The sequence below is a fragment of the Amblyomma maculatum genome, chromosome 8 (assembly GCF_055883805.1).
Source record: "Amblyomma maculatum isolate TAMU_Amacu chromosome 8, ASM5588380v1, whole genome shotgun sequence".
NCBI classification, from domain to species: Eukaryota; Metazoa; Arthropoda; class Arachnida; order Ixodida; family Ixodidae; genus Amblyomma; species Amblyomma maculatum.
Window position 1 is genome coordinate 89879079 of NC_139351.1, and position 24461 is coordinate 89903539.

A 24461-nucleotide genomic window follows, 5' to 3' on the forward strand; every position below is an offset into this window, starting at 1 on the left:
GCGCCGCACCGGCCTTTTCCGGCTCCATTTTTCCGCCGCCACTCCGTGTCCGGCGGGTGGCGGTCTTCTCTCTGAAGCTTGCGGTTTCTCTCTCTTTCAAAACAAAACGTAACGAAAAAAGAAAAAAAAAAAAAACGAGCGGGAAAACATTGAGAATGCTAGAGGGTTTGAGAAGCTCTAAAGCGACGGGAGAGAGTGAGTGGCTGAGCTGCTAAGGGGTGTTGGCTGTTCTCCCTCTGTGATGTGGAGATGGTGGCAGTGGCTGCGAGGGAGATGGAGGAGGAGAATGGGAGAGAGGGTACGTATTTGCGCAGACCCTTAGTCGAGAGCAAAAACAAGCCTCCTGACGGCAACAATGGGCGCTGGAGAGTGGGCGCTAGGGGAGGCGTTTCGAAAATGGAAACAGAGTCCACGACTCGGCGCTTGTTGGGCGCTGGTCGAGCCGTCCACCAAGAAAGAGGCCCTGACCGAGCGCGGAAAACCGAGATAGGCCGATGTTCTCTTCTTTTTGTCTAGGTTCCTCGTCTTGTTGTCGTTCTTTTCGTTTTTACGTTGCCTCAGTGACGCGTTTTGCCGGCGTCTCCCCTTTCCTTTGTTTGTACTGCGGTTAGCAGAAAGAATAGATGGACAGCGACTCTAGACGAGGCCGGAGCAGGTATAGCGCACATGGTGTCCTTTAATGCACACAGAAGCAACACATCGCTCCTCAGGCTGTCCCTTTTAGTTTTCTTTTCTCGAAACACAGCTATTCAAACTTATTTGGGTATTTTCCTTTCATGTCTTTCTTTACGGATACTTACGCTTCGTGCCCCTGACGTACATGAAATGGCAAAGAGGAGGAGGACGATGTACGACCGCGTTCGCTACGTCACGCACTGGACACCTTCACCGCGCAGGGTGGGAAATATTGGAGAAGGGCTCAACGAGTTGAAGGCCACTTACAACAATTGCGATGTGTACGATCAGCGCCAATGAAGCTGTTTTTATTTAACACCTTGTTTCGAGCTTTTATTCATTAACCAAGGTGTAGAGCATGGACAAGGGAAACGTTTTCCTACGACATCTTGAAGAATTCCAGGCCCACAAATATAGTGGCAGCCAAAGCACGAATACATGATATAATATTTATTCTTATTACAGGAAAGAAATCAATTTCGACAAACTATCAGCGCGTGAGCAAAGAAGTTTTTACAGACCGTACTAAACATACACAGCTTCCATATTCACGCACACTAATAAAATATCATACAACATTGTTCGTCAGATTTTGAATTTCATTATGTTTCTAGGCTGTTTAATTTCATTTAGAAATAATTTAGAAATATCAGGGCCCAGCCTGCTGTTATTGCTTGATTGATGTATTTTTCGTGAGCTAAGTATTTTGGGACTTCGCTTATGTTCGCATTTTAAGAATATATTGGGGGCGCCAAATTTCGCGAAGCTGGCGTGACAGGTCTTCAAGCGTACGGTGAAAATGCTGGGACAACTGATCAAATCTTTAGCTATAGCTTGAGCAAACGCCACCTGTTTCGTGCTCCTGTGCCTCACAATAACGGAGCAAACTTGGGAAAAGAGAAATGCCAAGGCAGGCTCATCGGGCTAGGGCTCAACCTTGACCTTTCCGCAAGTTTATGCGTCGTAAGGCGCGGAACAGCAAGAAAGGTAGCGGTCCCGCAATGTAGTTAAACTTTTGGTCGGTTGTACATGGCTTATATTACTCTCGCGAAGTATAGAATTTAGCAGGAAGTCAGCCCTGTTAAAACAAAAATAAAAACCGCTGATATTTTAGTACCCAGCCGCGAGAAGCGAAAAGAGCTGCATTTAGAAAGGTCTGTGCGCAAAAAACAGCCCCATGGACGTGCGTTACCGGTGCACTTCCCGCTTATGACTGTAACCTGATATGAGGTAGGTCATTTTGAGTTTAAGGGTTGCCTAAATTATTCATCAGTCATATTTGTTTCACGACCTGCGAGCGGTTCATAAAAAATTCAAGAATAATTGCCTCGTAGAATGTAGGAGTATGTGTCTGTCGCAGTTTGACAAGTGAAAGAAGGCATAATGGGCTGTGACCAATTTCATCGCGGTTGCACCCAACTACTCCTTACTTTCCTCTTTCTCCTCGTTTGCTTCGCGAACTGTAAGCAGCAGCGACGTGACCCTGTAACTCTGGGATAAGAATACGCAGCGCTATTAAGCGAGGGAAAAGTAATGGAATAATAAAACTAATAATTTGTTCACAGGAAGGGAAAGGCGCAGTATCTGTCAAACGTGTTTCTGTGGACACCTGAACCGCGCCGTAAGGGAAGAGAGGAAGGTGGGAGTGAAAGTGGAAAGAGAGAAAGAGGAGCCGTAGTGGAGGGCTACGGAGCAATTTCCTTTTCCTAAAGAACCCCAGTTGGTCAAAATTTTCGGAGTCCTCCACTACGGCGTCTCTCGTAGCTTGAGTTTCTTTGGGCCGTTAAACCCCCTAAACTAAACTAAACCAAACCAAACCAAACTATTATCACTACTTGCGGAATGAGAAAAAGGGAGTGCGTTAAAACAGTTCTTTTGTTAGCCCGCGCTGCCTTTAAGAAGTTGTGCGTGCGCATGTGCGTATGTGTCTGTGTGGGAGAGAAGTCACGCCCGCAAAAGCGCGACTTCTGCAGTACCTCATAAAAACGTGCCTTTGTGATCGCAGGAGCACTTTTTGACAACAGTTGGTAGGTATTGCCAATAGCTGAATGGGAGGAGGTCGAAAAGTCAGTAAATACAATAATGGTCATTTCTGGAGCCTCCGAATATATTCTAGCATATTTACTTAAGCCTCTTCTACGGCCTTATTGCGCAATTGCTGCATGATTGCGGATGTTACAAATAATATGATTTCCCTTTGATTTTGGTGGTGCATGAAAGTAAAATTGTTTCATGTGTAATATTTTTAATTGAATTACATACATCTTCCCTTCAAGAGATATAAAAATTTTCGCCTTTACATTTCCTCCTCATAATTAAAACGTTTTGCTCAGGCGATGAGAAAATCGTTTGCAACGGTAAACTGGCCTCTCGCAGAGGGATTATTTGTGCTGGTTACAAACGTTGACGGAGATAGTTTTGCGTAGTTAAGCTTTATCCGACTGCATCGATAAATTTGTAAACTGGTGCACCGTCGAAACAGGCGCGCCTTTATTTCGAAGTAGCGTGAGACCCGACGATGACGCGCCGTTTCCATAGGGGCGCGTCATCGCGCTCCGAAACGTAATTTCTCTCCGTTATCGCGGCCAGGCGTCGCCCGCAACGCTAAGCCTGAGTGCTCTGTCAACACGGCTCGTTCGAAGCGGCGGAACAAGCTGCGCAAAAGCCACGAAAAGAAAGAGAGGTGATAACAAAACAAAAGTAACAAAATAAGGCAGCAGATGCATCTGCCCTCCTTTCGTACCACGCATTACTAAAGGTGCGGCTGCTTCGAAACGTAAGGCACAAACGCAAAGTACGTACGCTGCATTACCAAAGGTCACGTGGTCCACGCAGGGAAAGACCGCGGGAGCAGATGTTCGTGGACCACCACTCGACGACAGGCATCAGGGCGGTTTGACGTCCGCGCAGGCGTTGCGAACAAGGTACTCTTGGAAAGGCTGGGAATGCAAGCACACAAAAATGAAATGAAGAATACCGAATCGCGTTATCAAATACCTTCTGTCGTCTGTGCAGGTGAATGACAGCGTTCCGGCGAAAGTTCGCTGCCGCGCCTGTCGATAAGGGAGGAGAACAGCACTCGAAAAGGCTAACAAGGTGTTTTGTAGTAGCTAACTTATTGCACGAAGTGGTACTTCTGTACGCAAACGTCTCCGCTTTGCAAAGAGGAACGTGGGAGGCTGGAGATTGGCTCTCAAATGTCATCCGCTTCACGCACAGTATGCAGATGGCAGGTGAGGCTACAGTTTTTGCTTGCTGTAAAATAAAATCAAATTTTCAGAGCGTTACAAGACTTATAGCTCTGAAGTAAATTTATTTGTGTCAGCTGTCGAAGGTGTAGAATGCTCGCGGTACAGGATAACCAAATGCAATTACAAGCCCTACTGGCTAAGAAAGTTAACATTTCATCGCTTGCTCGGCTGCACCAGATTACCTTTCAGTGGTTTACTACTTTGGTGTTAATTTATTAGGTGCTATCGAATGTGTGCGTGTAGTTTTGTTGTGTTTTTGTGTTCCGGAACACGACTCAATTTGATGACGATAATTACGAAAACAAGTTTTTCTCAATAAATTTGTCAGTTATTATTCATTCCAAACTATTGCGGCTGGTAAGTACTGAGTGTCTGAAGCTATCAAAGTTTATTATAGCAAATTCTTGTCGCAAGGGCAAAACAACCTTGACACAATGTTACATTTTGTTCGTTCCTACATTTTTTTAATCTACTGCTACATCCTTCGTGACTTCTATTTCCGCAGGATTCCTTCGGCGTCGCCTGACGAACCCCAATTTCTCGTTTGGAAAGTACTGGCGATATAAGAAAGAACAGTCAAGTTATTTTCGTGCAAAAAAACTTCCGACGTGTTGCTCCTTCTACAAGGATGGACAAGCGACACCGATTTCACAAGTGCGCCGACGCCAGTAGATGACATCACTTTAGGAAATCACATCTTCAAGAACCCCTCCATGCCGATGAGCGTACTTCCCTAGGCAGGTGTAGCGCTGGTGAGTATGACTGCTTTTTGACCATACCATTTGGTTTCACTTCTATCAGCGTAGCTGGTCAGTGCGGCCAGTTTTAACAAGCTTAGAAGATGAATAGTTATTCTCGTCCGTGTGTGAGGTGCCCTGAGTAGGAGTACTTGGGCTGCGGTGTGTGCACTTTCCCTGTACGAACTGTTGCGGTGGTGTCGATATCAGCTTTCCTTTCCTTGTGGTTTCCTACTACTGCTCTCAATCGTGGCTTGAGTGAACGAAAAGAGCTGCGGCCATCACTCGACAGCCGAGTCCCGACGGTTGGCTGATATGTTGGCCACTTGCAGCCAGGACGGTGAGCTAGCTGCGACATGCACCATCACGTACGCCGACTGCCTGAAGCGGACGAAGAAACCATCGCCGACATACCGGCCTGTCGCTGCAACGGGTTCGTGGAGCCAAGGCCGCAGCTGGTTATGTTCAAATGTGCCAGTCACGTGATATATATATATATATATATATATATATATATATATATATATATATATATATATATATATATATATAAGGAAATATATATATATATATATATATATATATATATATATATATATATATATATATATATAAGGAAATATATATATATATATATATATATATATATATATATATATATATATATATATATATATATATAAGGAAAGAAGCCAACAGTCGGCGAGGCCAAGGAAAGCGTTGGGGATGTTATCTTTTATGTCATTTTTTTTTTTAATGTTTACTTCGATAACCACAGAAATTAGTAATGTAATCTGTTTAGGGGAAAGATAATTAGACACATATTAGACACATATATATAATATATTGTTACGGGGGAAATAGGTTTAATATTTACAGAATATTCGGGGAATGCATGAAAGCTACGTACAGTCTCAAGCACAGTCTCAGTATAGCTTGTCCCCGAACGAATCTAGGCGCCACCACTTCGATCTCCTTTTTCACATGCGCAACCGTCGACTTTGTCCTTGCTTTTGCATATGCGCAACACCGCGATATATATATATATATATATATATATATATATATATATATATATATATATATATATATATATATATATATATAGAGAGAGAGAGAGAGAGAGAGAGAGAGAGCCACGGACTCGAGGTCAATCCAGTATAACACTCACATAGGTCTCAATGATGAGAATAAATTTTTTTGCAATCGAATTCAAATCCACGGCCAATAAGAATTTCTCAGCTCGTGGCTCTTTATCTTCTTCTGAGAAATAATAGAGAGATTTAGCACACCGTGATCCGCGATCCGCTACCGTGATCCGCCACCGCGCGTTCCATTGCGCATGCCCAGATCACTTTCATGCCGATAGATGGCGCCACATACTGGATGTCGGCACATTGGCCTGGCGCATCGGAACCAATCAGCTTGTACGCCCCGCCCACGAGCGGTAGAGTGTCACGGTGGCGGATCACGGTTCACGGTATGCTAAATCTCTCTAATATTTGGTTCGTGACTTTCCCGTGGCTTGTGGCAGTCTTTCGCAGCTAGGTTGCTCTGACAAAAGCAGCGTCGCGACTCAACCACCGCGCGGACGCTTACGAAGTGCTGTTTAAAACGTATCAGAAGCACAGGGCCTTATACGCAAGTAAGCATCGGGCGTTAACACATATTTGTTCGCAAATGTTTCGCGGAGATCGGCTATACCGCCGTGCACTTGACGGCGGCTGTCATGAAGCCCTCCTCGGTGTGGGCGTCAGGAGTTGGAATCAATGGAGGAAAACTTTTACAACTTCGATTTTATGGGCAATAGCACTTCCTTTTTGTCGATCTAACGCTAATATACCAATAAAGCGGTTTTTGCTGATAACAATTATTCTATGTAATTTCATCTGTTCGTGTTCCTAACGTTTCCATGTGCATTCACTGTTGCACCCCTACGTCAGCGCCACGGTTCTAATGCCATAATCACTATTGCTGCAACATTTACAAGCAACAAAGAGAAATTCTTGTGAAGCCTTTAGCTAACCTATTCGAGATACGGTTAGCAGAAATATGTTGCTTCGCCACTATGGTATGGCTACTGTTTCAAGGTACTGGATACAGGCAGCATCTCGGCGCAGTAGGCTTTTTTGACGACCTTTCTTGACGAACCAAAACTCGGGCACACTTCAGACAATTCTTCGCGAGGCAGCCTTTCGGCGCACCCCAACCACGTTCGAAGGATAGCCAGGGAAACAAAAAAGAAAGACAACAAAAAGGGCGCGGTTATGAGCGAGCGCAGACCGGCCGACCCACCGACTGGTTCCTCGCTAGTGGCGGTGGTGGTGGTCGTGGTGGCAGGGGCGGTGTACGCGTACGTCCAAGCAAAAACAAAGCGACGTACAGGAGCCAGAGAAAGCTCATTTATCCCCGGCAATTTCTCATTAGAAGCCAGTGGCTCCGCGGTGGCGCTGCGCTCAATTTGGGCCGAGAACGCTGCGTCCGCGTAATGACCACCGCCGCCGCAGACTTGGACGCCACCACCGGGCCACTCCTCTTACGTTGTCGGCGCGCCACTCGCAGTCTATACCGTTGAATACATATTCTACACGCCCGAGCATGCGGTGTAGTGTACCTGTCGAAGCCGTGATGCGACGCCACCTGATGTTATTAGGCCGTTACCGTCGTCACTGTTCGTCGTGGGCACCGCGTGGTGGAACGTCATCAGATGGAGAGTTAGTCGATGCCGAGGATGCCGCCGCCGCGTTGCTGATTGAACGTAGTTCTCGGGCCGCTTTTCCTGTCCAGAGTGAGAGGGTAATTGCGACCGCCTTCGTCAAGTGCTTTGAGATTCGAGATATGTGGAGTATGCAGACACAACGTCTCCCAGTCGGTCGGTGCCCGCACTTGGGGAGAAACAGCTATGTACGATAATCGGCATAGGGAAAGTTGCAGCTTTTGTCCCCTCCGAACTTGAGTGAAAAGGTCAAAGGATATCTCTGCTAGCGAGCTTTGTGAATGTGTGTGTGTGTGTGTGTGTGTGTGTGTGTGTGTGTGTGTGTGTGTGTGTGTGTGTGTGTGTGTGTGTGTGTGTGTGTGTGTGTGTGTGTGTGTGTGTGTGTGTGTGTGTGTGTGTGTGTGTGTGTGTGTGTGCGTGTGTGTGTGCGCGCGCGTGTGTGTGTGTGTGTGTGTGTGTGTGTGTGTGTGTGTGTGTGTGTGTGTGTGTGTGTGTGTGTGTGTGTGTGTGTGTGTGCGTGTGCGTGTGCGTGTGTGTGTGAAGGGGAGGCTTGCTAGATATTCCGCACTTTTCATCACATCAAGGCATTGCCACCAGGGAATTCCACCTTGAATACCCCTTAAATTGAAGTATATAACCGCGTTTCAAATTAAGGGCCCTGAAACAGATCTGAATAATATTCGAGAACTGAAGTTGGCCTAAACTAGCGACTTTTTTTTTTTTACATGAGCCTCAAAACACGGGGATCCAGAAAGGGTCAAGAACGGGCGGGATAAGATTTGAAGGTATGTTTGGTTACCCGGTTATGGGGTTTATTAGAATAATTAACGCACGCTCTAATTATCTTGTGGGGTACGCAAAGCTCAGTGACCAACAGTTATGTTTCAGTCAAGTTATATGCCACGCTTACTTCTAGAGCCCCACCAAGGTGTCTTAGTGGTTAGGGCGTTCGACTACTGTGTCCAAGAATTCGGGATCGAATCCCGGCCGCGGAGGACGCTTTTCGCTTAAGGCGAAATGCAAGATGCCCGTCTACTGTGCGACTTCAGTGCACAGAACCCTAGATGGTCGGAATTTCCGAAGCCCTCCACTACGGCGCGCCTCATAGCCTGAGCCACTTTGGGGAGATAAACAATATCAAAGAAATCCAAACCGCCTTACTTCACGAAACGGATCAAACTAACTGAAAAGTTCTTGCTTGGCTTTTTTCCTAGCGAACCTACAATTTTGACCTTATTTTCTTTTGAGCAGTCTCGTTCCGCCGTTTTTTAAGGAATTTAAAAAGGCAATGAAAACACCCAGTTATCATCACACGCTGATTGAAAACGTATTTGTTAATGAATATTATGAACACTTCCCGGAAAGAGCAAATTATGTAGCCTTCGTACGTACGTGTGTGCATGTATGCGTAGGGTCAAGATATAGTTATATTTAGGCGAATAAAGACTGTACTGTGTCAACATAGCGACCAAAAGATAATTCACCAGCTATAAACATCCTAGTTGAGAAGATAACGGTTTTCTAAAATCAATATTGATATCTTCAAATAATTGTACGATAAAAGTTGTTATGACGTCAATGCAGAGCATATAATACCCTACTGCTAAGCGCAACAGGTCGCAACATTGCTCTAGAAAACAAAAACGCCTTCCAGATTCTGTTCTTTATTATTATTTATTCTTGCAGCAATCTGGAAACTCTCTTTAACGTTCTCCAAGACGTGCCAGCACTGTAGGCAGTCCCCATATGTGTGTTATTAACGAAAATAATTGGGCGGTTTCAAACGAAAGTTAAAAATTTGTTACCAACTAACACTTCGAGACCTAAAACGCAGCACCTTTCTAATGTCCTGTTCCATGAGATTTAAACCAACCTGGCCTTTTACGCGTACCCGCCTTTTGAGGGCTGAGCATGGGGCTGAAGTGTCCGCATTTAGAGCACTTTCGTCCAATTACTGAGAACCACGATGTCGGAAGCAAGGTGGCCTCAGCAACGGTAAGGGTTTATTTCCCAAAGCCATCATCACGCAACCTTCATTTGTAACTGCTATTAATATTTTTGCAATTACTTAGCAGGAGAGCTGAAAGGCTTAGCTTGTCTTTTCGTGTGCGCCACGGCAACCAGCCATGCCTGCGAGCAAGCGTAAGCTCTCGGAGGATGATATTAGCAAGCACTCTACGGTTTGTTTCTCAACAAGCGGCCGCTATTTGACATTCTCAACGAAAGCGCGCGACGGACTCGGAAGCGCGGCCAGTGTGAACTAATTTGCGTCTCGTTCACTTAGCGGCGCAAGAGAAGAGGCTCATTTCAGTCACCAGACGAAAACGGGAAAGACCTCGCGCCACCCTATAGTGCAGCACCGCGCGCGCTGCGGACCGCGGCGTCGCCTGCAAGCGCGGAAGGATGCGGTACGCGTGTGAGTTCCTCCGCGTCTGCATCTAAATTAGCCAGCAGCGAATTTCTGCCAAGGAGTCGAAAGCGCTCTCATCCCCTCAGACGTGATTCTGAAGTGGCGAATGAAGCCTGGCGTGGGGACGGGTGTTGATAGCGACACCAACTGCGTTTAGACGAGGATGAATATAAAATTGTGCGCGTCTGCGGAATGTCATTGCAGAAGTGTTGGAAGCAAATGTCTAACCCTTTTTGCGCACCCGCTCGTCTGCTGGAAACGCGTGGGCTTTACCCAGCTGCGTTTAATACTCCCACGTAGGAATGTCAGTTGAAATGTTTGTGGCGAGGTCACACGGGGGGTGGGGGGGGGGGGGGGGTGAGGGGGGGGGGTGTAGAGTACGGTCAAATAACCTGTGAAGGAGAGGTAATCACTTACTTTCATGATATTAGTAAATCGGCGCCCGCGCTCTCCTCGTTTCCGAGAATGCGGATAACTTGTGTTGTGGAGAGTTTGTAGCGGTATTTGAAGGTGTATTACCTGGTGTCTTTCAGACATCCTTAGAGCGTAGGTAGGCATTCGACATTTCGGCGTCTTTCTCGTGTTCATCCAATTACTGAAGCTGGGTTCGGCAGGCTTAATTACACTTCGGCGCCAGTACAAGTTGCATGCTGTTGACATTTAATGAAAGTTTACTGCAGAATAATTGAGCATAACGCGATCAGCGAGAAAGTACTGTTCCCCGCTCACTCCAGGCGCCCCCTCTAAATGCGTTCTAATTATTGGGGGCTTTGCACACAGCCCACACGGTGCTTTACAGCAAGGCGCCCGTGTGCTGTGCGATGTCAGTGCACGTTAAAGAACCCCAGGTGGTCGAAATTTCCGGAGTCCTCCACTATGGCGTCTCTTATAGCCTGAGTTGCTTTGGGACGTTAAACCCCGCAAACCAAACCAAACCAAACCAAACAAAAAAAAAGAACAACGTTATTTTGGCGCCACTTTTAAGGTGATAGAGCTGTGAATAATTTCAAGACACTGTTATAAACATATTCATCAAAATGGTCTAAGCTTCGGATAAGTGGCAAAAATTTGCTTTTCAAGGTTTTCTTCTGCCCGCACCGTGGAGTTAAAATAGCCATATAAATGGGAGGGGGGGAGGGGAGAAGGGATGGAGGGGGCTGCGGTGATAAGATTGTGTAAGGTACTTTTATGAACATATTGACAGAAATAGTCCTAGCGTCCGATGCATAGCGAAATGTCGCTTCTGTAGTTGGTCCTGCGCTCACGTGTAATAAGACAAAAAAACAAAGAGACAAATAAGATTAGTTTATGGAGATAAATCGCGGACAAAACAGGCCTTTATTGAAAAACGTTCTATGAGGCATTACCCGCGTACACACTTCATCGTTCAATATAATTCTATTGGCACACAAATATCATATAGGACGTCGTATATGATCCTAAAGTATGGAGTATATTTTATAATATATGACATCGTATGATATTGGTATCACATTTGGATGACATCGTATGATAACGCGTGAATGAGGTTATTGCATTATAGAACTTTCTTCAGTACGGTTATAAAGGATATTTTGAAGTTATATTGATTTTTATGGTGCAAGATGTTGTTGATTGTTGATTGGTTCACAGGAAGGGAAAGGCGCAGTATCTGTCACACTTGCTCTGTGGACACCTGAACCGCGCCGTAAGTGACGGGAGGAAGGTGGGAGTGAAAGTGTATAGAGAGAAAGTGGAGCCGTAGTGGGGGGGCTACGGAGTAATTTCGACCACCTGGGGATCTTTAACGTGCGCTGACATCGCACAGCACACGGACGCCACTTCGTTTCGCCTCCATCGAAACGCAGCCGCCGCGGTCGGGCTCGAACCCGGGAACTCCGGCACAGTAGTCGGGCGTCTTACCACTGCACCACCCCGGCGGGGCATGTGCAATATAGGGGAAAATTGCGTTTAGAAACGTTTTCCCAGAAGTTACCCAAGATTTTGGAACATGAACGAGGGTGCGTAATAATGCGGGAGGGGGGGAGCCATTCAGTTTACTAAAGCGCGAGTGATTGCCTCCTTTTGGAATAGACTCTGATTACCACTGATAAGCGAGCTTCACTGACGAAGTAAGGATAGACTAGACACTCTTTTATATAGCAAAGTCGCGGGCAGTTCACGCATTTCATGAACTTGGAATGGCCTCGTGCTGTTTACGTGACGGCGCCACGGAGAAGTGCAAAGTACTGGCGATCACGTTCGAAATTTCGCCCCGGTATTGTTTCTTGACCAACGCTATACAACTTCAGAAAAGTGAATTAAACATTCTTTGTAGGACCCATTAGGAAATCTGGTGGTACAGTGGTTAGGGCGCTCGACTACTGTGCCCAAGGACGCGGGATCGAATCCTGGCCACAGGGGTCACCTTTCAGGGGAGGAGAAAAGCAAGGTGCCTGTGTGATGTGCGATGTCAGTGCACGTTGAAGAACGCCAGTTGGTCGAAATTTCCGAAGCCCTCCACTACGGCGCCTCTCATAGCCTGAGTTGCTTTGGGACTTCTGTGGAATACTGCGCTACTTGATATACAGAGACAAATGGAAGACGACACACGAATGAAGCGCAAATTCTTCGTGCTTCATTCGTGTGTCGTCTTCCATTTGTCTCTGTATATCAAGTAGCGCAGTATTCCACAGAATGATCAACCAACTGGCCCCCGTGCTTGCATTATTGCTTTGGGACGTTAAACCCCATAAACCAAACTAAACCAAACCATTAGTGATTCAACGTAAACAAGCAAGAAATACGCACACCGCACTAGATTTTAACGCAAAAAAAAAAAAGACAGCTGCAACGTTTTCCCGCTCCTTGTCATTCATTCGCCTTTGCTTTGTCCAATTAAGCGTATAGATTTTTGCGGGGACGTCTATATTTGCCGAAATCGCTGGTCTGTCGTTTCAAACTCTGACGCTTCACGCTCAGTGGCGCGGCAATCGTTGCCTTCTCGTACTCCAGGACAAATATTTCCTCACCGAAGCGGGCGCCGAAAAAAAAAAAAAAGAAAAAAAAAGAGCCGGAGGATAGGGGGCGATTTCTCGCGCATGTCGATGCGGGCTACAATCGAGGAACATGATAATACACTGTTTCCCTCAGAAAAACATAAAAATGCTGAATCTGTTCGACGTCCATTGAGGAATGTTTTCCGTTTTGTTGAGACAAAAAAAAAAAAATCAAAGAAATGACGTGTCAGGTCGGTAGTACGGAACATGGCTGGGAGTACGAAAGGTTTGTATGCATTCAAACCTACGGGGAAGAAAACAGCTTCTGCTTCCATATTCCCCTCATGGTAAGGGAAGAGAAGGAAAAGAGGGAGGCAAACGACCCCGGCAGTTATGAAAGAAACGAAGGGGGAAATGGAGAGGGAGACTGCGGAGTATAGGTGGCGGCAGTTTTCAGCATTCCTGTTTTTTTTTTTTTTTTCATGCTTCTTCGTCGGTCGAAATTGAAGCCGTAAATCAAGACCCCTTTCTCCCTATTCATTCCGTTTCGTGGCACCATCGAGAGCCAGGTTTACCCTTGCATTTTTCTTTCCCCCATTTTCCAACCGTTTTTCCTCTTTCTTTGTGGATCTTGTCTTATTTTTCTTCCTTAATTTTGGACAATGTGCATACTATTTCTAGTGCGCCTTCCACGCAGTAATTTAGGGGTCCTATGACGGAAAGAAGAGGGAGGAGGGATGGCAAACCAAGTGCCAGCGTTGGAAAGTTTCCAGCTTCCCCTACTTTTCTCATTTCAGTAAATATTTGGTTAGGGTGCAAGCCTGATAAGTCTACGTTATCGGTGTTGTACTGTTTGAGAAAGACAAGAATACACTCGTTCTTAGACATTCGTAGAATACTGCAAACTTGCAGTAGACGCCACTTTTGAACGTGATGCAATAGGAAGTCGGAACATGTTTAGTGCTCTATGCAGATGCCACGAACGTATTTCTTTCTGGTAGAGATGTGAATAAAGTAAGAAAAACAAGGAAGGAACTTTCAATGTTTTGGAATCGGTCTAAAGGGAATGACCAAAAATAAATTCAAATCAATTCAAGGCGAATTTGTTCGGGAATATGGACGAGAAGGCACACATGGAAAGTTACTACTTCAATTGGCACCCTTTATATTGGTCACAAACAAAATTCTTGTTCTGAAAATCAGGTATTCGTCAGACCGAACTATTGTTGAATAGGCGCTATTCAGTGCTGTTCGATACCATGACGGAAAGTTTGAAATGCCTCGTAAATGCTAAACCGGGAATCCCAAATACTGCCTAGATACGCTAAATTTATGTTGCCACAAGTACGAGGAAGGCAAAGTGGGCGGACGCAGAGTCGTTGCCGGCCGTTGAAACATATCTAATCATCATGTCATCACGTCGTCCTGTTTCTGCAATGCCGCCTTGTGACATCGCTTGCAACCAGGTAAAAGTGTTTTATCAGTTACTCACATGCAAGTTGCCATTTTGCCTCTTTGGAAATCTTGAAGGGTCGAAATTACTCCGTACCCCTCCACTACGGCTCCCCTTTTTCTCTTTCCCCCTTAACTCTCACCTTCTTCCCTTCCCTTACGGCGCGGTTGAGGTGTCCACAGAAAACAAGTGAGACAGTTACTGCGCATTTCCCTTCCCCTTCCTGTGAACCAATTAAAAAAAGCATGTTGGATAGAAATCAAATATGCGAGCGCTTAAGCATTTGAAACGAGGTTTGCCCAAATAACGTTTAACTGTAATATCGAAATTTTTTGGCATTTCTATCCTGCGTGCTAGTTTGCTGTAATATGAACGCATTGTTCTTCTAAAATTAACCTCATGAAATCGCGCTGAAATATAGCAGCTGAGATGACAATGCGTTGCACAAAACTAAATCGATTTGCCTTCAAACTTAGGTGCAAGCGTGTTTTCTATTTATACGCGGATATTTGGTATGCATATTTTGAGCGCGTATTGACACGTGTTTATTTTTCCCCACCGTGTATAGGTGCTGCTGCCTTGCACGGGCACCAAGCACGTTCAAGGTGACAATGGCAGCTTTTTCATCTGCTCACCTCCGACCATTACTCGGAAAAAAAAAATCTCTAAGCACGATTACGATGCTGCCTAATGCTAAATTTTACCGTAGCTATTTAAGTCGTTTTGGGATATAATGAGGCAAATAATTTGAGAAATTCTTACTTGCTTGTTTGTATGTATGTAGAGTTACACTGCACTCTTTTTCTCACGTGTCAAGTAGAGTTTCTCAGATTGATTCATTGATTGATTTATAGGAAGGGAAAGGCGCGGTAACTGTCTCACTTGTTTCTGTGGACACCTCAACCACGCCGTAAGGGAATGGAAAAAGGTGGGAGTGAAAGTAGAAATAGAGAAAGAGGAGCCGTAGTAGAGGGCTACAGAGCAATTTCGACCACCTGGGGATCCTTAACCTGCTCTGACATCGCACAGCACACGGAATTTCTCAGAAAAAGACACAGAAGAACCGAAAGCGAGTGGCGCATAGCGAGTGGTTCTTTATTTCTTTTTTTTTTTCTGCTACTGTGCTTGTGACTCTGCTTGGCTCGGTTACATCGGCAACGGCCCCAACGGCAACGCGCGGCTCTACCACCGAAGGGGCGCCTAAGAAGTGTGCTCTAAAAAAAGTGCTAGTTTAGTTTCATTGAATTCCTCACATATTTAATTTACAACCAAGTGACAAGGCCTAACCTCAGTCGTGGCCTAGATAATCTTCTTTTTGCTTGCCATCCATTTAAAATAGAAACTTTCCGTGCTAGGTAGCACTAGCTTAAAGGGATACTAGGCCAGATCTGTATTTGCCTATATCGATACTGTAACTTGTTTGCATCGCAAAGAGGCCAATATCGCCTAAAAGTAAAATTTTGTGCCTGTCGACCACACTGGCCGATTTGGCAACTTAAGTTGGTTGGTTGGTTGGTTGGTTGGTTGGTTGGTTGGTCCACAGGAAGGGAAAGGCGCAGTATCTGTCACACTTGCTCTGTGGACACCTGAACCGCACCGTAAGGGAAGGGAGGAAGGTGGGAGTGAAAGTTCGTGCATGGAATCAGTTTTTTTTTCTTCTTCTTCTTTTTCGTGGTTTCCGGAGGTTGTGCAACCCCGGCAATAACCTGGAATCGGCAGGCAACATGTCTCTTCTTGGTTCTCAACGTCCCTGGCACTGAATTATTAGTTTGCTTTGGTTCATGAGTTTAACGTCCCAAAGCGACTCAGGCTATGGGACACGCCGTAGTTTAAAGGTACGGAGCAATCTCGACAACCTGGTGTTCTTGAACGTGCGCTCACATCGAACAGCACACGGGAGTAACTGAGTCATTAAACTGAATTTTTCTCTTCGATAAAAGCTCTTTTTTTTTTTTTTTTTTACTGTCATACGAACGTCAGCACAGCAAAGAAAACCAGATATTCAATTTTCAGGGCAAAAACAATTAAATAGAGTTGTCGTCTTCAGAGTCCCCTCATGGTTGGTTTGTGGGGTTTAACGTCCCAAAACGACTCAGGCTATATGAGAGACGCCGTAGTGGAGGGCTCTGGAAATTTCGACCACCTGGAGTTCATTAACGTGCACTGACACCGCACAGCACACGGGCGCCTTGCTTTTCGCCGCCATTGAAAAGCGGCCGCCGAGGCCGGGATTCGATCCCGCATCCATGGGAACAGTAGTAGAGCGCCGTAACCACTGCGCCACCCCGGAGGGAAGAGTCCCCTCATATTGGGAAGAGCAGGGCGCTGTAGTTGTCTTACTTTCGGAACAAGAAGGAGATGAAAGGGATTCAAATAGAGATGAAAGAGAGGAGGAGGGGGAAGAAGAAATGTGAGAAAATGACTAAAGACATCGTCATTATCATTATCATCACATGTGCACTGCGCACGTGGTTGGGCTCACATTTCACACGCGCCTTCATCCCTTCACTAAGGGCGCAGGTTAGGCGTTAATTCTGAGACAGTTATCTCGTCTTATTTGCATACCTCCCCTGTTCCTTCTCTGCGGAGAGACCAGCGAAGCCCTGACTGAAAATATGTGCTTTTTGACTGCGCCAAATGTTGCAGGCTGCTGAGCTACTGTTATGAGGGCGCCTGTAGACTTGTCTCTGTTAGACATTTCTCTAAAAGTGTCTTGCTGTCAAAAATGTCACCTCTTAAAACTCTCTCTTTGCGACACCTGCGTCCTCTTCAGAACACAACGCAGTGAGTGGAACGAGGCATAATAATGCGCAGTTTTTCACAGATGAAGCACTTCCTGAACAAAAAAAAAAAAATTAACCCAAAATGTAATAACGGACACTTCAGATTCTTTAACTTACGCTCGAATCGTACGGTGCATTGGTATTTCTGCGATTCGGAGTTTATGGCCACGTAAAAAGCTTCCACAGTGTGCAGTGCGTGTCTACTATTTCTTGTACCACGTGTTTGGAGACACGCGCGCGTGCTTGCGAAGAAATGAATGCGTTTATGAAGCAGTGTAGCCGCATCTCACATTCTCGCAAACAGCTTTCCAAGTTGTATACATGTTTTAAACTACGCACGCAAAGTAACTTAACAACTAATGCGATACTCATGTATCTGTCGTATTTAAGCTGAATGCTTTATCTTACAATAGGAGGAATCTTAACGTGGGTGAAGAAAAATCTGCAACCTAAAAACCTGTACCTAGATAATGGTAATTAATCTAACGAGTATGCAGAATGAGATGGTCAGCCAGGTATTACTAGTCACTGAAGACAGTACTCGAGGTTTAATTTCGAATTCAGAAGACGAATCTTTTCTTAACGCAATAAGACAGCCTTTTGTAAGGAAGAGAGAAGGAAGAGTATACGTAAAGATAAATAATTATTTCATAAACCAACCTTAGGGCACTTCAATAACGGTTTCTAATAGACGTGGTTATTCGAGTAAGTCGTCTGTGAGTGAGGCCATCAAAGTAATCGTTACTGCATATCTAGTGTTTGTATGCTTTACAAGTTTCATTGTAAGTCTGTGTACTTTCCCAAATCGCTACTAAGTTTACGTGTAAGCAAGGTCGCCTGCGGTTTCCCGTCGCACACCCTCAGTATAAGCGAGTAAGCCGAAATAAACGCAATAATCAGAAAAGCTTACAAAAAGGCGTTAGGCTACCTATTATCATGGAACTATTGGTTAGAAACCCTCGATGGTCACAACGCCTATTAAGAACTCACAGTTGGGAGCCTCGTCTCTAGAACACATTGTTCCAATCCACGGCAGCAGGCACAGCCATCCTTCACAAGCACCTCGGCAGATTGGAAATTTATGGACGTCAAACACCACCGTACCACATTAGCAATAATTTAATGAATGCACTATAGCCTCTCAATGGAAATGCACTAGGAAATGTGTTTTTATTGAGCGGCCGTGCCCAAACATATGCCCCATGAACTACACTTGGGGAGACGCAAGACTAGTGTAACACATTGGCGGCAAAATCTTCCGGATGATATTCATACTACATACGTGAACATTTTGGAGTATGCGATGGCGGCTTGCTTGCGGTAACTACGGTAGGCTGCATATACAAACCACCAGCAACAGCCTTCATTTGGGTAGAAAGACCCTCCACAGCTGAAGCCGGTAGCTATAGTCTTTGCTCAGAACACAGAGATTCGAAGAAAAAAAAAACAACCCACGTTCTCACAGACTCATAGCAAACCTGTCGTGATTCTAAGTAAGAAGAATCTCTCAAAAGAGCAGTAGCGCTTTTTGTTGCTACCCTTTTACAAGAACACCACCAAAATACGTGGACACTGAGGCATGTTGACTTAAAGGACAATGAGGCGCAGTTTATAATAGCTTTAGCGCCTATTAACTGAGCGGGTACTTCTTAGCCGCACCTCGCACCTCTTCCGCCCACATATAGTGAACGACAAGAGAGAGCACGCCTTACCCGTAGGAAATACACTTTTACCAAAAAAAAAAAAAAAAAAAAAAAAAAAAAAAAAAAAACGTCCAAGTACAGGAGACGTTGTAGCCTGGCGCCAAATACAGGCGTGCTCATCATAAAAATACATCGATACGTTAAGACATATCCTACACAATATCCTGACGCATGCCCCTAGTGTGACACAAGTCCTCACACTTTCCTTTGTTTCGCGGGGGCTTGCGGAGAAGCTTAAATATTTAAAGACGAAACATTGTTTGTTTGGCTTCATTTTGTTTTATTTATTCTACAAGCGACATATGATTGCGTCTCGAACGTCTGTACAAGTTTATATGTCTGAAAAACTTGAAGTCAGAGCTTTACCTCAGTCTTGATTTCTCGTGCAGTTCACTCTGCTTTCGGCAAGTTCAAAATTGCATAGTGTCATGTAATCTCATTCCTATGACAAGGAGCAAAATTCTTGATTTGGGGATTCGGTGGTTTGGGGTTCAGCTCAACGGGCGGTTTTATTGCTCAGTATCCCAGCGAGACGGAATGAACACTTCAATATGCATGCACTTCTTTTATATTTCGAATTTAACTATTCTAAAGCCGGAACTGAACAATAGCTCCTTTTGGACTAAGAAAACCGATAAAAAGTGGAAAAAGAAGAAACACTGAGAGAACGCACAGGGCTTCCTTTATATTCTGTGGCTACGCTTTATTCATTTAGACCCGGATTAAGTTTAGCCCACGACGTACAGTTCGGGATGGAATCTCAGCTTCCTTTTTTTTTTTTTTTTTTTTCAGAACAACAGATGTTCGACGCATTCTCCGCACGTTCTTTTGTTTCCACCGAGCTCATTCACTCTTCCTCCTCTCCTTCGCCTCCACTGGCTTCCGTGCTCCAGCGTCGATTCTTTTATCTGCTTCCCGGATCCATCCCAAAGTGCGTACCCTTGCGTCGACAGCGGCAGAGTCGTCAAAATGGCTGCCCGACCTTCTCCCCTACCCCTTCTCCCCCTTCCCTGTTGGTGATGCGGCCTCTCCCCTACCCCTTCTCCCCCTTCCCTGTTGGCGATGCCAGGCCACGGCCTCTGGCCTATTGCGACGTTGGAAATTGGTCGCCCGGGATGCATCGGTTTCAATTTGCACCGGCCGCCTGCGCAATTGAACACGCTGCCAACATCAGGGCTGCCTCGAGGTCTGATTGAATCGCGCGGCCGCGTGTTTGATACAGCCACGCTTGCCCCCGCCAAGAAAGGTTGGCTTTTTTTTTTTTCTCTCTGGCACCTGCTGTGTCTCCGTCCCGATTTTCAACGGGCGCACATCGGAAGAGAACACGGGAGGAGCACGGAGTAAAATAAAGCGAGAGCATTACGTAGTAAGAAAGGAGTCACCGGAGTAAAACAAAGGTAGTAAAAGGTGGCATATAGAATCTAGTTGAGTGAAAAAGGGACAGGTTACGTGAGAGTAAAAGCGGGCAAGCAAAGCAAAATAAAGAAAGCAAATGCACACACAGAGTAAAAAAAAAAAGTAGAACGTTAAGTTGAATATTGAGCAAGTGTAATGCTGTAAAAAGCAAGAAATCAGAATTATAAAGGAGAGGCAATAAAAAGCTGCATGAAGTCAATAATAATTGGTTCACAGAATAGGATCGGCTCAGTATCTGTCACACTTGTTCTGTGGACACCTGAACCGCACCGTAAGAGAAAGTAGGAAGGCGAGAGTGAAAGCGGAAAGATAGAAGGAGGGGCCATAATGGAAGCGTTCCGAAGAGGGCAAGATGCAAAACCGAGCAAGCAATGTAAATTTGAAACGTATGATGAACTATTTCAATACCGGCCTGTACTTTCTCTACCTGACTAAGAACAATGACATCAGTAATTTGGCTAACCTTAATCTTTGATTAAGTACTTCCTACACTTAATTTAACTGGGTCGTGAGTGGGCCTAAGCATGTTGTATGGTATGCTACACACTAAGTCAGGTAAACAGTATTTATTAAAAGGTTATAAGATAAATGTTCATGTTAACGGCGCGTCCCTGTGGTTGAAGCTAACGCGTCGTGAGCTATTTTAAGATATCTAGTGCCGTCTTAAATGCGACAAAGCTTTCCGTTTAAGACGCGTAACACGTGTAACTCTCGCACCATTATTTTGTGGCCTCCAGAATGAACGAAACTTCTATTCAATCAGCGATGCTTATTACTACGACATGAATCAAGGATTCATATCAAGCATATACGCTAATCGACAGCCCTTCAAGTTCAGTCTGCACGATCTACCTTAAATGTTTCCATTGAAGGCGAACAAAATAAATGCGAACAGTATCCTACCGCTAACCATAGATGCTTACAGGACTACGGCAAATTGCGCCCAAAGATTTTGGGAATTCTCCCACTCGTACATTTAAGAATATAACAGGAGAATTCATACCAGGGCCCACTTGCACGAGCCCCGCCGGGGTGGTGCAGTGGTAAGACGCCCGACTACTGTGCCGGAGTTCCCGGGATCGAATCCCGGCCTCGGCGGCTGCGTTTCGATGGAGGCGAAACGAAGTGGCACCCCGCCGGGGTGGCGCAGTGGTTACGGCGCTCGACTACTGTTCCCAAGGACGCGGGATCGAATCCCGGCCTCGGCGGCAGCTTTTCGATGGAGGCGAAAAGCAAGGCGCCCGTGTGCTGTGCGATGTCAGTGCACGTTAAAGAACCCCAGGTGGTCGAAATTTCCGGAGTCCTCCACTACGGCGTCTCTCATAGCCTGAGTTGCTTTGGGACGTTAAACCCCACAAACCAACCAAACCAACCAACCAACGAAGTGGCGTCCGTGTGCTGTGCGATGTCAGCGCACGTTAAAGATCCCCAGGTGGTCGAAATTACTCCGTAGCCCTCCACTACGGCTCCTCTTTCTCTCTTTCCACTTTCATTCCCACCTTCCTCCCTTCCCTTACGGCGCGGGTCGGGTGTCCACAGAGCAAGTGTGACAGTTACTGCGCCTTTCCCTTCCTGTGAACCAATTTAAAAGCGGGAATCCTAGAAAAGGGCTGACATTATCTGCATCCATAAGAAATGGGACGTCAATGACTTGGAAAATTTCAGACAGATAATTTTACTATCCGCTAAGTACAGGGAACTTATCAATGTACTAGGTGATAGAATCAAGACAATCTAAGACTTCAGTCAGCCAAAGGAGCAGGCAGGATTTTATAAAGGCTGCTCTACAATGGATCCTGTTCATACCATTATCCAACCCTTATAAAACCAAACACACTATGTGACAACCCTTATTCATAGCATTCACAGGCTACGAGAAAGCACTTGACACAGTCGAAACCTCAGCAGTCATGCAGTGATTGCGAAATCGAGGTGTAGGTGGGCCACTCTGATTTCCCTTGTGTCAATGAATGCGTGTCCCAATTGTTATTAATTTCATAACGAAGATCCTAGTATTCTCTGCTTTTGTTCGCTGTTCAGTTTAACAACGGCTTCAAATATGGCAGCCTTGATGTCATAGGTAGCACAAAAGGGTTATCACACAACTGCCGTCCTCCTAGTTACATCACGTTCTTGCGTTACGCCCAGGGTATCACAAGACGTTCCAGGCCCGCCGAAATTGGAAAGGTCGCGCTGGTGAACGTTCTCAAGAATAGGTTACGCGCAACAACCCAATAAAGTAGAATACTGAACAGCAGTCGCCGTAGCTTAGTCGGCGGAGCATCACACGCGAAGCTCGGAGGTCATGAGTTCGGATCCCTTCGATGGCATGCGGTTACTTTTTATTCTACGTTCTATTCAATTGTTTTGACGATTCCATTATTACTTCATAATGATCGGCATCAAAAAAAAAAAAAATCTTCCTTATACAGTCAGTGGCTGTTGGCTCCTTTCTCACATATTTATATATCTCATAATGCAGCCCCTCGTTTCTGTGTATGGGTGCGGAGGAACATCCGAATACTGCGCCGGAGTACCCGGGTTCGAACCCGACCTCGGCGGCTGCTTTTCGATGGAGGCGAAACGAAGAGGCGTCCGTGTGCTGTGCGATGTCAGTGCACGTTAAAGATCTCCAGGTGGTCGAAATTACTCCGTAGCCCTCCACTACGGCTCCTCTTTCTCTCTTTTCACTTTAACTCCCACCTTCCCCCTTCCCTTACCGCGCGCGTGGTTGATGTGTCCACAAAAAAACAAGTGAGACAGTTACCGCGCCTTTCTCTTCCTCTAAATCAATCAATCAGTTTTGAATGAAAAAGAAAAGGCGAGAAAAAAGAACATTCAAAGTGATATTTATAGGCGCGCAGTCACGAACTGAAAAGTGTACTCTGCACTTTTTGTGTGAAAACTAAGCATTTCAACCCCGTGCTCAACGGGAGGAATAACTCGACTACTATGCAGTTAGAAGTTTTCTCAGTCACTACTTCTTCCCGCTGAAAGGCCTGTGTTAGTCCTGGCTGGGTCCACTGACAGAAGTACCTGATAAAAATCTCCCGTAACTCTAGGTAAGAGAAATAACTAGCTGCTACCCTTTATGACAGCTGGCATCCTCAATGCTTGGGCAACAAGCTGTCCTTCACCTGCAAAAATATCCCTTAACATGAAGAACTGAGAGTAGTGTTGTAAAGAATCCGTACGTTTATTAAGATTTCTTTCGATGTTTAAAAACCCAGTTGGTCGGAATTTCTCCAATCCTCCACTAAGGTATCCCCATAGCCCGGGTAGCCATGCGACGTTAAACCCCACGAATTAAACCAAACCAAACCAATCCCGCATTAAGGTGGAGTGGAGAATAGAGTACAATAGGCGTTGCATATTACTGATTTATTTTTCGGACTGAGAAGGCAACCACGAGTTTATGGTTTACCTAGTAACTTGGAACTATTCATGGTTTATTCATTTCGTACTTGTTTAAATTCTCTCTCCTATTTTGATGATAGTATTCTGAGCCATGATCTCTAGGTATTTTACTCTATATTTTCATTTCTGTGATAGTTTCCTGGCTTTCTTTTTCCACCTAGTGCCCTAGAGTCGTTTTTTTTTTTTTTTGCTTGCTTCCGCTATTGAACTGCTACTTTTACATCTGCTATTCTTAAAACGTAAGATATCAACATCATATCTTTACGCTGAGCATTGGTGAAGACAATTCAGAGGTTATATGAGGGAAGCCCATAGCGCTCCGGTAATGTTTCGGATTAATATCAAACGAGCAAACGACTTTAGGTCTAATAACCCTGGTCATGCGTGCACACAAAATCAGGGTTGCCTGAACTATAAATGGCGACACTCAATCTCCCCACACACTCGGTAAGCGTAGGAGTAGTGCGGTTAGGGAGCGTCGCGCCGCCTGTAGTCCCGGAGAGAATATCTCATGCGTGTATCGCCTAAACACGGACGTAGTACGGAACACGATAGTTTCTCCTGTCAAGAGCGCTGTACCACGATGAAAACACTGGCTGGCCAGCTATTCTGAATGTACAGCGGTGTGTGGGAGACTTGAATCGCGGCAAACCTGTGCTCCCATGGTGGGTGAAGGCGGAGGGAAGGGAAAGAGTGGTGCCCGTGGGGAATAACGAGCCCCGACTAGAAGCTGCGCGCACGGCGGGACTGCACGGAGATGCTTTCCCCTACTCCGCCTTCGGGAGGTTGTATGGGACACTGTCCTCAATTCGTCTTCGTTAGTGGGCGCCTGATGAGCCTTAGACGGCGAACAAACGCCTAGTTTGGCGGTCTCCTCCCGTTTGCCCGTCTCCGTCCCTGCCACCTTCCCTCCGTTTTTCTT

The 24461-nt window shown here is 45.6% G+C and overlaps 1 protein-coding gene across 4 annotated transcripts in view; it reads left to right on the top strand.

Moving 5' to 3' along the window:
* Plap (phospholipase A2 activator protein) overlaps positions 1–24461 on the top strand; it is a 439799-nt gene that overhangs the window by 206673 nt on the left and 208665 nt on the right. For 2 of the 4 annotated variants that reach the window (XM_084576771.1, XM_084576774.1), the window contains one exon: positions 4432–4678. The gene's annotated coding sequence lies outside the window, so the exon portion shown is untranslated. Of the gene's footprint in view, positions 1–3510; positions 3600–3690; positions 3909–4431; positions 4679–24461 lie in introns of all 4 variants that reach the window. The other 2 variants (XM_084576772.1, XM_084576773.1) reach the window with 2 other exon arrangements.